This window comes from Tamandua tetradactyla, chromosome 3, assembly GCF_023851605.1.
Source record: "Tamandua tetradactyla isolate mTamTet1 chromosome 3, mTamTet1.pri, whole genome shotgun sequence".
In the NCBI taxonomy this organism is placed as follows: domain Eukaryota; kingdom Metazoa; phylum Chordata; class Mammalia; order Pilosa; family Myrmecophagidae; genus Tamandua; species Tamandua tetradactyla.
The window spans coordinates 140,626,090-140,640,982 of NC_135329.1; the positions used below are offsets into that span (position 1 = coordinate 140,626,090).

At 37.0% G+C, this 14,893-nt stretch overlaps 1 protein-coding gene across 3 annotated transcripts in view; it reads left to right on the top strand.

The window, feature by feature from the left end:
• Positions 1–981: 981 nt before the first annotated feature.
• Positions 982–14,893, top strand: part of DHRS9 (dehydrogenase/reductase 9) — a 40,445-nt gene continuing 26,533 nt past the window's right edge. For 2 of the 3 annotated variants that reach the window (XR_013172836.1, XM_077154076.1), the window contains exon 1: positions 3,135–3,343. The gene's annotated coding sequence lies outside the window, so the exon portion shown is untranslated. Of the gene's footprint in view, positions 1,258–3,134; positions 3,344–14,893 lie in introns of those variants that run through there. The other variant, XM_077154077.1, reaches the window with a different exon arrangement.

Sequence of the window (14,893 nt, forward strand, 5' to 3'; positions counted from 1 at the left end):
CATTCTTTCTCCACAATCTAAAACTTTCTCAAAGAATGAAAAAAATAGTTATAAATGGAGTTACTTGTTTGGATGCCAAAAAGAAGCTGAGATCATACAAGGAGAGGAGAGGAGATATCTTAATCAGTAATTAAAGAGCTAATAAAATGAATCGATGGAAAAAGTGCTATCTGTCCATCTTTGTAACTCTTAAGCCTAATACAGGCCTGCCACAGACAATTCAGAATATCTCCAAACAGGTCTGGAAATAGATCTTTCTGACTGCTGAGCTATTTAACTTCCTCTCCATTTCATAACTTCCCTGAGCTCTTTCTAGCTGCATGGTACTTGCATATTACACAAGAGCCCTATATTTAGCATCTGCTCTTAATTTCATTTGGAATTTGATCCATTTAAACCAGAAAATTTAGCTAAAGAGTCATTCTTATGACAGGGAAACTTTTTTTTATGCTCTATATATAATGGTTATAGCAAAAGGAGTAAACCACTTCCTTATCTCTCTTAGAGTCACATTTTATTACTAAGCCTCCACCCTCACGTCCACCCTCACGTCTTTCAGGTTTCCCTGTTGCCAGGAAATCCCAGCACTTCTGGTCATCCCTTTGTTTCCACTCTCTCACTTCTTCTGTCTTCTTTCACCGCCCTTTGCATAACTAGTTTCCCTTGAACAATACGGCTCACTCGGCCTTCAAACCAGGGCCTCTCATTGAGTAAACATGTGTCTTCTGCAAATAAAAAAAAAAAAATCTCTCTTCCAAGAACTACCAAATGTTGCTGTGAATCAGTCCCTAACTACTAAGGATCTTACGGTGTATATCTAAGGATCTTATGATGTACGGGAACGAAAGATTAGCCTATCTTCATCATATAGTTGAGAGAGTCATGACAAGCCAAATGAGTAGTAACAAAGCTTCTGCTTATGACCAAGCTTAGCTACACATTTATGTACAGCATTTGTAATTACACTGCTCACATGTCAAAGGCATTGTTGGTATAAAAAGGGAACCAAAGGACAAGCTCCTTTTCTTGTGAAAAGATGAGAACTGTTGACAAAGGGAGGAGGAAACAAATACAAAATAACCGTTTAAACACGAAGTCATAATACGGAGTAACACACTCCTTTGCAGAATGACCTTAGAGTCAGGATTGTATTCTTATGCCGGGATGTAGGAGGTCAACATGCATGTTCCATAAACAGCTTCACCCTCCTGGCAAGATCTACTCCAGAAATTGGGTCCATCGCAGCCTGTAGTGCTGGTAAGTGCTTTCCTCCATCCGGAATGGTCTGTGACTTGGACCATTCTTACAATAATGCAGTTACAAGAAACCAGTTGCACATACCTGAGATGGCCTTGGATCTGCACACATTACTTGTGTTTTGGTGTCTGGAAAAGAGAAGGTCCTCTTGGGCAGAGATATGCAGGGAAATGTTGGAGACTCATAGATTTAGAGAAAAGGACAACCATCTTTCTTAAAAAATCTTTAGTATTTGGTCTTACCCGTTACAATCTAATTATCAAAGTTGAAATGGAATTTACATTTAAGTGAAATCTAGGGTGCAATCTTCTTCTTAAAGAAGAAGGAGAAAGAAAACAATTTAGTCATGGGTTTTTCATATCACCTTTATGACCAGAAGTCTGATGTAGGGAAAGTTGTTAAGTAGCACTCTCAAAGGTTGCATATTAAAGGCATGAAATGAGAGACAGCTTTGTACTTTAAATGTGAATTTTAATGCAGATATGGTTACAGTCTAGATAGGGTGCTGCTAACAAATAATTCCATTAACTGAACACCTAAATGGGACCATTTGACGGGGGAGCAAATGTTCTAGCCCTGGTGCCAGAGTACTGAAACTGAGCTCTTAGATTGGGTCGATTAGAACTGAGGCATATGCCAGGGAGATGGTAAGGATATTAGTCCCCAATATGCAAGTAAGTCAAACATCTGATATTTTTAGAAATCTGTTTAGGAAGTTTTTTTATATGGGGCTGCTGCTGGGCAAAATTATGAAGTAAGCAAAACTTACTGCTGTTACAGCCTTTTTCTTTGCTCATTTCGTTACTCCACTACCGTGACCACCCAGCCACCTGGGCCTTCCTCCAGCCCTCAACAACCAAAACCAGCTTACAGGAAGGGTCTGATATCAGTTATGTGGGCTTTTCTTTATGTGTATTGAAGTCAATGTATTATTTCTTTAAAAGGTTTTACACTTTAACTTGTGGACACGCTAAATCTTTAGCTGAGCAAATTGCAATCTTGGTTTTTTGTTCTTTTAGAGACAAAGACCCCCATTTAATTTACAGAGCGATAGCAGTGTCTAGGCTTACCTAGTCAGACATTTTCATTCATTGACTCACCCCAACTGAACCATAACAAGCTATGTATTTCAAAGAAGGGTCTCAAAGGCCCAGGAAACTTGACTGGTACCTGGGCCTGGTACCAACATAAAAATTGGTTTATAAGGAAAAAAATCAATGGAGATGGTGGTGATGGCAACATCTCTCCCCCTATCCCCTGTAGACTTAATACTTGCCATTGCAATCCCAGGATATGCCAGGCCAGCAGTGAGAAACTTTGAATATACCTGCCAACCCCAGGAGCTGGGAGAAAGGCTAGCCATTCCAATCATATTGTTAAACCTTAAAATACAAATTAAGACCCCTAAATAACTCCAAAACTAAATTGATCTGATCTTCTTGCTCTCCAATCTTTAAAAAATAATAATAATAAAGGGAATCATTAGTCACTGATTTTTCCCACCTACTCTCTCAGGAGGGAAGTACTAAATAAACAGAGGAACAAAACAGGAATAAAACAAACCAAAAAAAAAAAAAAACTGGAGATCATGAACAGTAAACAAAATTTTAAAAATAAATTATTGTAACAACACCTTTTATTTGCTAGCACCAGGCAATTTACAAAACACTCCCATGCTACATTATTTCAGCTGCTGAATCTGGTCAAGAAATTGTATTTGCCTTTAAAGGAATATTTTTGATCATTTTTAAGTTCCTTCTAAACGTTGCTAAATATAAATCTACTAAAGACACTTCCAATTCCTTCAGAAACACGTGACCCGCTGAGCTTCCTTCACTCATCATAGAGCTATTTAGTCATCACACAGTGTCACAACGGGCGTGACTCACAGAGCGAGCAGAGAACGTGAGGGCTCCTCACACATGCAGGTGCTCCGAGTTCCTCAGAAGCCCAGGCGCCTCGGCCTCAAAAGGCTCAGGCCGGCGGCAGTGGCACAACCCTTCCTTCCCCTGGGCGCGGCTGCAACACTGCACTCAGGTCAGCAAGCCCGCGGTCAGCTCCTGCGTCCCAGCTCATCGTTCATAAGGTAACTGGGTTTTATCATATGTTCCTTCACTTCTCCAATCGATCTTCAAACTTTCTTTGCTATTCCTCTCTCTTCCATAACTGATCAATTTGTCTCAAGGTATGGTCAATTGTCGCTATTAAAAAAAGCAAGATGCTAGAAGGTAGTGAGGGAACAGGTCCTTCTCACCATAGAAATAAATTATCTCAGTGTTTGCCCGAGACCCTGCTCTGAACGCCCCCAGGTCTCATTTGGAATGTTCTAGAGCACCCTAGAGTCACAGTTACATTTGCATTTAGTTGTCAGTGTCCCTATTTGACAGTAGGGATTTTAGATGCTTTTCTTACTGGCACCACAGATTTGCTATCTATCTGCTTTACCAGTATGATGGCACAGGTACATGAATGCACACACCCACCTTAACCAGGTGAGAAAAATGCCTTCTGGGCTATAAGGAAGTGGAGAAATTCCTTAAGGTGCACATTGGATCCCTGGATACTGAGAAGAGAGCAATGAACCTGCTTCAGATATTTATTACCCATTTTATGATCTAGTGGTTTGGTATTCTACCTGAAAGAGGCTGGCCCATGGGCTGTGGCAAAATCTTTTTCACTTTGGCTCTCAAAATGTAATGGGAAAGGGGAAAAATCAATTTCTTCCCACCTGTTAAAGTCTCCATGATTCAAATGGTAATTGTGACTCCCTCTCTCTCTCTCACTTGATTTTTTAGCACTTGGGCACAAAATTTAAATAAAACACATTTTGCAATTAAAAATCAATTTAGGATTGTACAGCTAGCCATGAAATGGTCTGCTGGATTATTAGTTCAAGTGTAGGGATTATGTCTAATTTATCTTAATGTTTCTTGGCATACATTAGGGGCATAAAAAATGTCCTTGGCTAAACACTGCATAAAATGAAAGCTAAATGTAGTATTGTCATCATATTTCAAATTTTGGAAATTTGAAAAGTGTGTCCAAGTTTTAGAACAAATCTCAGTGTTAAATACAAATACATTATGACCTCATATATTTCAAACAGGGAGAATTGAATTGGTATTAAAATCCTTTCGTCAAAGCAAATGTCACTTTCATAGGGTACAGTCTTTAAAAACTCTGACCTTTTTCTGCTGCTCAAGTAACTGCTGCTGAATGAAGTACATTAAAGATTTGAACTTAGCTTTCTGCATCTCTATATAGGCTTCTGTATATTCTACACATTACAATCTTGTGACTACAACCTATGATCAAAATAGATCATCTTTTCCAGTTGGAAGTTTCTATTCACTGATCATAAATAATCTCTTTTTAAAATAATTCCTAACCTACCACTACTGTCAGGAAACATGTTGGCAAAATAAGCATAGGAGAAACTGGGAACATTTAATTATGGATGTTACAGTGAATTATAATTAAAAATAAAGTTTCTGAGGGAAAGCAAAAGAAAATCAGAGGTACTTTAGTTCTTAGAACTGAAAATGCAAAGGATAAACCCATCATAATTCTTAGAGGGCTTCATTGTTAGAATGAGTAGATACACCTGAGCCGGAAGGGAGTGGGCTCCATGCTGAAGCACCTGCGAGCATGACTCTGCAGAGGGAGCACGCAGCCTCTCCAGGACTCACTCTCCCACTTCCTGCAGCACGGTGTGGGGACCATATTCCTCCCTCCTGTGGGAAGCACGAGTTAAGGGACGTGTAAGTGGTCAAGGAGCTCTTCTTCCCGTTGAACCATATGTTCCCATGATGATGAATACCATCTCAATAATTTTTTTTAACTCATCAGACCCTCAAAAGACCACCTTTTGCTTAACTAAGCACAGTTCATGCAGAGAATGGCTCTTTTAAAAAAAATTCTTTTTTTCAGAAATCTGAGTGGGCCCATTAGGACGTTCTTTTAAATAGAAACATATTTTGTATCCATATGAATTAGTTCCTGTTCATTTTGCTTAAAGAAAAGTGGCAGATTTGAGGGCAGAAATTCACAGTTCTACATCAATCGTAGGAGACTTTAATAAACTACTTTCAATACTGGATGGAACATTTAGACAGAAGATCAATAAGGGAATACGAATCTTGTATTTTTTGTACTGTAAGCCAACTAGAACTAACAGACATACTTAGAACAATTCCCCCAATAAAAACAGAATACACATTCTTTTCGAATGCACATGGATCATTTTCCAGGGTACACTATATCTTAGGTCACAAAATAAGTCTGTGCTTCTTTGTTAATTAATGTTTTTTAAAACATTGAAATAATACAATGCATCTTCTCTAATACAATTGAATGAAGTTAGAAATCAGTAAGACAGGGAGAAATAGAAAATTCACAAACATCTAGAAATCAACAATGTACTCTTAAACAACCATTTGGGTTAAAGAGGAAATAACAAGGGAAATTAGGAAATATCTTGAGGTGAATGAAAATGAAAATACAATATACTACAAGTTAAGGAATGTAGCAAAGACTGTATTGAGAGGAAAATTATAGCTCTAAGTACTGACATTTAAAAAAAAAGAAAGATCTCCAATCAGAGACATAACCTCAAAACTGGAAGAACTAAAAAAAGATGAGCAAACTAAACAGATAGCAAGGAGAAAGAAGGAAATAAAGATTAGATCAGAGATCTATGAAATGGAAAACAAGAAAAAAAAATAGAATTAACCAAACCAAAAGTTGGTTCTTTGAAAAGATCGGTACAATTAACAAGCCTTTAGCTAGACTTCAGACTGATGAAGAAAAAGAGAGGACACAAATGACTAAAATGAGAAATGAAAAGGGGGACATTACTACTGACCCCAATGAAATTAGAAGGGCTGTAAGCGGATACTATTAACAATGGTACACTAAATATTAGATAACTTAGATGAAATGAGCAAATTCCTAGAAACACATAAAGTATTTGCACTTACTCAAGAAGAAATAGATGATCTCAACAAACCAATAATTAATAAAGAGATTGAAACAGTAATCAAAAACCTCCCAACAAAGAAAAGTGCAGGACCAGATGGCTTCACAGGGGGAATTTTACTAAACATTCCAAGAAGAATTAACACCAATCCTGCTCAAACTCTTCCAAAAATATGAAGAAGAAAGAACATTCCCTAATTCATTCTGTGAGGCCAACATCATCTTCATAACAAAACCAGAAAAAAATACCACATGAAAAGAAAAGTACAGGCCAGTATCTCTTATGAACATAGGTGCAAAAATCCTCAAAAGGGTGGGCCACAGTGGCTCAGCAGGCAGAGTTCTCACCTGCCATGCCAGAGACCTGGGCTCAATTCCCCATGCCTGCCTATGCAAAAAAAAAAAAGTCCTCAACAAAATACCCGCAAACTGAATCCAATGGCACATTAAAAGAATTATACATCATGATCACGTGGGATTTATCCCAGTATGCAAAGGGTGGTTCAACATATGAAAATCAATTAATATAATATACTAGATAAACAAAGTGGAAAAAACTCACATAATAATCTCAATTGATATGGAAAAAAAGCATTTGACAAAATCCAGCACCACTTTTTTTTATAAAAACACTTAGAACATTAGGAATAGAAGGAAATTTTCTCAACATGATTTTGGGCATATATGAAAAACCCACAGCTAACATCCTGGTTAATGGTGAAAGATTACCATTGTTATTCAACATATATTGAAAGTTCTTGCCAGAGCAGTTAGGCAAGAAAAAGAAATAAAAGGCATCCAAATTGGAAAGGAAGAAGTAAAACTTTCACTATTTGCAGATGACATGATCCTATATACAGAAAGTCCTGAAAAAATGCACAAGAAAACTTCTAGGGCTATAGATGGATTCAGTAAAGTGGCAGGATACAAGAGCCACACCCAAAAATAAGTAGTGCATTCCTATGCACTAGGAATGAATAATTGGAGAAGAAATCAAGAAAACAAGTACGTCTACAATAGCAACCCAAAGAATCAAATATATAGGAATAAATCTAACCAAGGATATAAAGGACTTCTACACAGAACTACGAAACATAGCTAAAATCATAGCAGGTCTAAACAAATGGGAAGATATTCCATGTTAATGGATTGAAAGACTAAATACTGTTAATATATCAATTCTACCCAAAAGCTCTTTACAGATTCAATGCCCCTAACAGCCTTCTTTGCAGAAATGGAAAAGGCAATCATGAGATATATATGGAATAGCAAGGAGTGTCAAATAGTCAAAGTCATCTTGGAAAGAAGAATGAAGTTGGAGGACTTACACTTCCCAATCTTAAAACTTATTACATATACAAAGATCAAAATCACAATGAGACATCATTTCACACTCACTAGAATGGCCACTATTTAAAAAAAAAGAAAATTACAAGTGTTGGAGAGGATGTGGAGAAATAAGAATACTTGTTCATTGTTTGTTGGAATATAAAATGATGTAGCTACTGTGAGAGACAGTTTGGTGGTTCGTCAGAAAGTTAAGTGTAGAATTACCATATGATCTGGCGATCCCACTTCTAGGTATATACCCAAAAGAATTGAAAACAGGGACTTGAAAAGATATTTGCACATCATGTTCATAGCTGCATCATTCACAGCTGCCAAAAGTTGGAAGCAACCCAAGTGTTCATTAGCCAATGAAAGGATAAGCAAACTGTTCAGCCAAAAAAAGGAATAATGTCCTGATACATGCAAAAACATGGATGAACCTTGAAGACATGAGTTAGATGAAATAAGTCAGACACCAAATAAGCCAGACATTTTATGATCTCATTGATATGAAATAATTAGAAGTAATAGAGTCAGGATCTGGAATACATACTACCAGGGGATGGGATGGGGGTGGGAAATAGGGAGTTTAGGCTTAAAATGTAGAGTTTCTCTTTGGGGTGATGGGAAAGTTCTGTTAATGAATAGAAGTGATAGTAACACAACATTGAGAATGTAATTGAGAGCACTGAATTATATATTTTAATTTGGTTAAATTGGGAAATTTTAAGTTGTACATGTGTTACTAGAATAAAAATTTTTTTCTATTTTTATAGAAATAGAACCGCACGGCACAAACAGTGAACCTTAAGTTAAACCATTGACTATAGCTCATAGTACAATTATACAAATGTGTTTTCATCAATTGTAACAATTGTACCATATCAATGCAAGGTGTTATTAATAGGGTGGCATATAGGAATCCAATATTTTATGCCTGTTTTTACTATAAACTCTTAATGTCTCTAAAAAAAGAATTTTTGTCCCTCAATATAAAGGGAAAAATAAAAAGAGAATTCAGTGTAAGTTAACCAGCTTTATATAAACCAGGTTTATACCATTTACACACACATGTTCAGACAGCTGTTGGGATTAAGAAAGTTTGTGCAACAAAAAAGCTATTGCTAAATGTTCTCGAGTTTATGTATTTTGATAAAAAACCTCAATGTTGATTCAATTCAGGCCATAAGTACAATGAATTCAAAGTAAATAAAGATTTTACAAATTCCTAATTTGTACTAGTAATTTTTTACTAGAGTGACTAATTTTAGGACTGCTTTTAAAAGGAAACCCTTTGTGAATTCATGTAGAAATAAAATCAGGAGGTGTGGGAGGAAATATTTAGAAAGAACTCTACATTTCTTATAAATGTTATTCTACCTTGAAGTGACATTGAAACATTATTTTATAACCTTTTATTTTACTTTTTTTTTCTAAAGGGAGGGGTAGGTGAATAATAGAAGTGGAATCAATGGATCTTATTTTAATTTTATTAGGAAAATAGACCCAGGAAGAGAAATTTGAAAGAAGTAGGCAAGGACTGCAAACCAATTGCAGTATTTTTCTACAGCTGCTGGCTGGCGGTTGCTATTAAGCATTCTGCATGGCAAATGACAGAAATTAGTTCTCCTTTCTTGGTTCCTTTTGCATCTTTGTACATACTAGATAATTTTGATGAAGTGTTTTAGTTCCTCCTGTTGACTGAAAAAACTGGTTTTCTCTTTAAAATTCTTCCTTCTCTTTTTACACAGTTTAGGAGTTCAGAGATCTAAGTTTCTGTTCTAACCACTCTCTGGTAAATGACCCGTGCGAGTCACTTTCACAAATGGCTATGATATCTAGTTTAGCTCATAGAAATATTTTTAGTATATGAACACTTCAAAATTTTGGAACTGTGGCTATTATATTATTATAATTACTATTATCATTTTGCCCCAGTGATTCAAAAGGCTCAAGATTAATCCAGTTATCATCAGTACCCTGGAGCTAGAATGAACCTAGAATGGAAACTTCCTTCTTCCCTTCCTTTCATCCTTCTTTCCTTGTGCCACATTTATCAAGCATCTGCTTAATGCCAAGTCTCATGCAAGACACTGGCAGTGTAGAAAAATTTGCAGAGCCCAAACTCTTGGAGTTAGTTGGAATCCAGGGACCAGTGGAAAATAGGGATAAAACCTTGGATTTGGAATCAGAGTAACCTGAGTCACCAGTCCCGTAAATACCACTATGAATTGTATTATGGGCCAATTACCCTAATTTTATGAATATGTTTTTCATCTACAAAATGGAGATACTTTTGTCATGAGGTGTAAATGAGATGAATAGTTACAGATCCCAGCAGAGGTCCTAGAACATGGCATGAGCCCTCATCAAGCCGCAGCTGTTACTACCATTCCTACCTGACGTGGTCAGTGCAGAATCCTGAGGCCCATGGATTTTCAAGAAATAATTTTGGATTCTGTAGTGTTAACTGGCCACCTGAGTGACACTCCCAAAGGACCCCATAGTGATCCAAATTCAAAAAGCTCAGCCTGAATCTGAGCTTTGCAAATGCTGCAAGTGCTAATTTGATCATTTCTAAATTCACAAATGGTGTCATATATAAATTGGACTTTGTTCACTGCTTTCTGTCTTCCAGACTATAAAAACGCATTTTTAAAACATCACAGAAAATAAAACTTGCAGTTTAATAAATAACTTAAAACTTTTCTGATAAAGCCATAAAAAATGATTAAAATCCACTGCCGAGTCCAAGTCACAAACAATGACTAAGTTTCCTGCAAAGTCGTTCTAAGTGTGGTGAATTTTGGACCCCCAAAACAAGAAAGCTCTGGACCAGTGGTTCTCAGACAGTCTAAGGGACTCAGTCTAGACTCACTGTCTAGGAGATATTTGGTAGTATCTGAAGGCGTTTTTTGATCATCACAACTTGGCGATGGAGATGTTGCTGGCATCTAATATGTACAAGCCAGGGATGCTGCTAAATATCCTGCTAAATACCCCACAGCAAAGGATTATTCAGCCCCCAAAATCGAAGTGATGAGGTTGAGAAACTCTGCTCTAGATTGCCTTTAGCAGATGCCTTACAAAGTGAAAGCATAATGATAACATGATTCTTCCTGTCTACTAGGCATTGAGTCACTTAATCTCAAGAGCAACTCTCCAAGGTAGCTGTTATTACCTCTACTTTACAGATGGGAGAATGGAAGACCAGAAAGTATAAAGGATTTGCCCAAGGACACTCAGATGGTATCATGAGATAAATTGGAAAACGCAAGCAACTAAGGTCAATGTCCCAAGTCTCTGAATTGTTGGTTCCAGAATCATTGGGCCATGCAGAAGTGACCACAGTGGGCAGAGTGTGTTGATCCAGCCCAATTAGTTGCTGTTAATCATTTACTTCTCAGTGGTCAATGAACCAATAGGCCATCAACCCACTTTGTGTACACAGGTCATGTTCCCAATGACCTGTACACAGAAGTGACTCTTTTTGGCTAAAATACTATAGCAGTCAAAGTTGTTTGTATTGGTTATGGCTGTCTTGGTTCTGTGACCTAGAGGAATGTGAACTTTAGTGGTTGAAAATGAACCAGCAATTTGGACAATGACAGGTAGTGTAGGGATAGGCTTTTCTGAACTCTAGTGTAGTGTTCATAGTCCCTAGGATTCAGGCCCCAGGCTGGGACACCAGCATCTGAAGATGACCCTTAGTCCAGAGGTGTAGCTGATGAGACAACAGCAAATTTGAATGTGAGCTCATTGCTAACAACAAAAAAGGCCCTCTCTGTTTGCCTGTTACCAGGGTAAAATGGGTTTGCTTAGGGAATAAGGAAGTTGACTGGGAGTGGGTGAGGATGAGGAGGGAACAGAGAGGCTGGCTTCTTTTGTTTGAGGCTTTGTTTTTCTCCAGTGGTTGTAGACTTGAGCTTACCACAGAGTACAAGGCAAATAGCTGTATGCCCAAGGTCACTAGACTCCAAACTCACGGGAGCTCTTATTTATTTTGTACATGAAACCCAAAGCAAGTTAGTGAAGCTTTTTTTCAGAAAAATGTTTTTCTCCTTGCCAATTTTAACTTTTTATTTTGAAATAATTTCAAATTTAAATAAAAGATGAGGTGATGTAAGGTGTAAAAAATATTGGGTAGATTGCAATACTAGTGGTCAATGAAAGGAAAGGGTAAGGGTTGTGGGATGTAAAAGTTTTTCTTTGTTCTTTTTATTTCTTTTTCTGGGGTGATACACATGTTCAAAAAATGATCATGGTGATGTATACACAACTATGTGGTGGTATTGTGAGCCATTGATTGTACAATGTGATTGGACTGTATGGTGTGTGACGATATCTCAATAAAAGTATTTTAAAATAATATAAAAAATAAAAAAGAATAGTACAACCCAGGTTTTCCAAAAAGCAACATTAGCATTCTCATTCCCTCTCTGTATATGCATATACATAAATACTTTAATATGTTCATTTCTTTATATATGTATTATTATTTTCTGAACTATTTAAGAGTAAGTTGAAGATATGATGTTCTATAATCTTCCAATACTCCAGTGATTTCCTAAAAAGCAGGAAAATTTTAATATACTCATAGTACAATTATACAAATTGGGATATTAATATTAATGCAATGTTATTTATCACCTATTCAAATTTCACCAGTTGACCTAATAATGTCCTTTATGGCAAAAGAAAAAATATATATACCTTCCTGGTCCAGGATTATATGTTTCATTTAATTGTCATATCTCTTTAATCTCCTTTAATCTGGAACAATTCCTCTTGTTTGTCTTTTATGACTTTGACGGGATATATATTTTGTAGAATTTGAAGCTATTTCCCCAGGATTGGCTTCAGTTATGCACAAAAGTGCCCCTGTGTTCTTCTCAGTGCACCTTCTCAGGAGCCACATGGTGTTGCTTTGTCCCTTAACTGGTGACGTTAATTTTGATCACCTGATTAAGGCGGTATCTGTCAGATTTCTTCACCATGAAATTACTATTTTTTTAAATTTTAAATTAATAAGGATTTTGTGGGGGCATTCATTAACATTACATAAATATTGCTTCTCATCAGAATTTCACCCACTAGTTTTGAGTATTGATCATTCTGGCCTGTAACAGTGTAACAATTATTACCCTGTTAGTTGCCAAATAATGATTTTCTAATTCCATCATTCCTTCTACTTTCATTAGCTGGCATTCTACTCTAAGGAAAAGCCTCCCCTTCACCTTTATTTATTTATTTATTTATTTGTATCAGAACGGATTCAGTGATTCATATTTTATTCGATGGGCTATAATCCATTGTTATCATTATTTGTTTTTAACGATATTTTATTATCATTATTTGTTCCCATACTTGGCCAGCATGAGCCCCTTAATGCTGGCTCCTATGTACTTTTGATATATCCCCAACATCTTTTTTTTTACATGGGCAGGCACTGGGAATCGAACCCAGGTCCTCCGGTATGGCAGGCAAGCACTCTTACCTGCTGAGCCACTGTGGCCCACCCTCCCCAACATCTTTTGAGCACTTCCTCACTTTGTTGCAGAAGATACTCCAAGTTCATCATGTACTTTCCCCAAACCCCAGCCCTGAAATTAGTATTTGCAAGGATCTTTCAGTCGAACATGACACTGTTTTCTTTATTTTCATCAAATCTTCACACATATATAGTCCATACGTGGTGTACAATCAATGGCTTACAATATCATCACGTACATAGCTGTGTATTCATCACCATGGTCATTTTTAGAGCACTGCATCAGGAGCATGATATTTAGAAATCAGAATTTAAGTCCTTGATGTATGTATTGCTATTGGAGTTTCATTGCTTCTAGCTCAACAGGTAGACATGGAAAATTATTTATCTATTTCTGTATCTCTGTTTCTACAGAGCTCATACTCATTTCTCCAATTTTACTCTAGCTCCACAGGGCTCATTTGGGTCTCCCCATTCCATATTTGTAATTCCCCTTTCTGACAGTATGAAATCTGGTTTCATTTATCCATGATATATTCACTTACTTTCTCAATCAGATAACTTGAAATTTTAGGGTATCTGTCTTCTAGTCATGACAAAGACATGGATTTTGGATTTTATGTGGTTTTATTTATTCTTCTTGCTGAGCTATATTTTGGTAGGAGGATGTTCTAGGAAATTAAGATATATATGACTGCCATCACCACATCTACCTGAGAAATGAGAGGGTTTTTTTTAATTCATAAAATAATGTACGTAGAATTATGAAGGAGACCTACTATATTAGCCATAGTAATCCATTTTTATGCACAGGACACAGAACCTACCTTCCTTGTTGCTTCCCTTCCTTCTGCTCTCTTGCCCAGTTTCCCTCTCTCTGGGAATTCTGCCAGACATTGTACTAGAACAGAGGAGACCATGAAGGGAGAGGGCCATACAGCAAGAGCTATTCCAGATACTACCCATTGCTTTTGGCCAGTGGACTTTTAGTCCAGCCTCTCAGCATCCACAAGCTAGGAAGTGCAATATGTTGTTTCTGTCAACTCAGCTTAAATGCTGCGCAACTCCAGCTCAGCACACAAGCATTCCAGGGTCCAGTGCCTCCCTCGCCTGGTCCTCCTGTGGAGGGACATAGAATCTCCCAGACACAGCTTGATAGAGTTGAAAGAGAACCAAATTTAAATGCCAGATCTGCCAATTATGTGGCTTTGGGAAAAACTCTCTATTTCTTTGAGCCTGTTTCTTCTTCTATAAATGAGAGCAATAAAATGTTCACTTTACCACAGGAGGCTATTGGGAGGTTCAAATGGGACCTAAGGTAGAAGTGCACATGGAGGAATTTACAAGCAGAAACTATTATTGTTATTACTATTACTCTTACCCCCTCCTGCTTGCTTCTGCCATAACCCGACCACACGAAAAATTTCTACTCATTTTCACTCTCTGCTCTAGGGAACATTAAGCTCCGCAAATATTTCCCTCCTTCAAATAATTCCCATGGAAGATTGGATCTCAATAAAATCTATAGAGTCTGTTCTAGATTTCAATGACATTTTGTCATTGAAAAATCATGAGGCCAGACTTGAGCAAATACTAAACTAGGTGACTATATAATTATATATATAGTTTTTAAAATGTCTAAATATGTTATTTTGCAAAACATAGTTAATACCTAACCCCATAATTATACACTCAATGTTTTTGAGAAGGAGAAATCCTGCTACATGGCCATTGATATGCAACAAATCAATAATTCCCACACAGTAAAGATTTGGGGAAATTGTACCAAAATATTAATCTATGAAGACCTCAAGGAGTCCAAGAACTTGAATGCTTTAG